Below are 768 nucleotides of genomic sequence, written 5' to 3' on the forward strand. Positions count from 1 at the left end.
TGAAATTTCCCCGTTGTGGGACTAATAAGGGTCTCTTAATCTTAATCTTAAAATCTCAAGATACTGGCTCCGGGGGGCGGGGCTTGGCGGAATGTGGGTGGGGAAAAAAATAACAAGGCACCAGGTCGGTTTTAAAGCCCTCTCGCGCCCAGCCTACTAGCCAATCACAGAAACAGGGGGCGGGGCCTGGAGGGGGAATAAATGAATAATAATAATGCCTGTCCAGCTCGGGTAATGCGATGCGCGTGCAGGGCTCCACTGAAGCGGAGCGGACCGTCAGCGGGACGCACGTGGCCGAAGGTCGTGCAGGTGCGCGCGCTGCGGAGCAGGACAGCACCTGAGAGCGCGCCTGGACTTTCAGGTGAGCGTGTTCATAACCATGAAGCAGCTTATCTGCGTTTTGTTTGGCGCGTTTGTATCTTCGCTGCTGTTTCTGGTGGTTCCTGATGGTTTTGTAACGTGTCTTGGCTTTTTTTTAATGGGTTGATGTCACAGTGTAAAGGATCCTAATGGTTTAACCGGTGACCAGTAGCTGATTCTAAATGCATTTGATGGTTTCTTAATGGGATCTAAAGGTGTCCTTGTGGTCTCTGCTGCCGTGAGTGAAGCTGATGCCCGTTGGAAACCAGCTCTGTGGGCTGCAGAGGAGCCTTGAAGCAGGCTGAGCTGAGACCCCAGAGAACTGCAGGGGGACGTTTTAAAGCCGTGTAAGACGCTGTTCGTCGACCTCTGGGACTTTAATTTAATTCTAAATTAAAATACTAAACA

General features: G+C 51.0%; 1 protein-coding gene across 2 annotated transcripts in view; it reads left to right on the plus strand.

Moving 5' to 3' along the window:
* Positions 1 to 231: 231 nt before the first annotated feature.
* myo1ca (myosin Ic, paralog a) overlaps positions 232 to 768 on the plus strand; it is a 59,938-nt gene continuing 59,401 nt past the window's right edge. Inside the window, exon 1 of one of the 2 annotated variants that reach the window (XM_017713901.2) lies at positions 232 to 361. The gene's annotated coding sequence lies outside the window, so the exon portion shown is untranslated. The remainder of the gene's footprint in view (positions 362 to 768) is intronic. The other variant, XM_037533629.1, reaches the window with a different exon arrangement.

Source organism: Pygocentrus nattereri, chromosome 23 (assembly GCF_015220715.1).
Source record: "Pygocentrus nattereri isolate fPygNat1 chromosome 23, fPygNat1.pri, whole genome shotgun sequence".
Classification (NCBI taxonomy): Eukaryota; Metazoa; Chordata; class Actinopteri; order Characiformes; family Serrasalmidae; genus Pygocentrus; species Pygocentrus nattereri.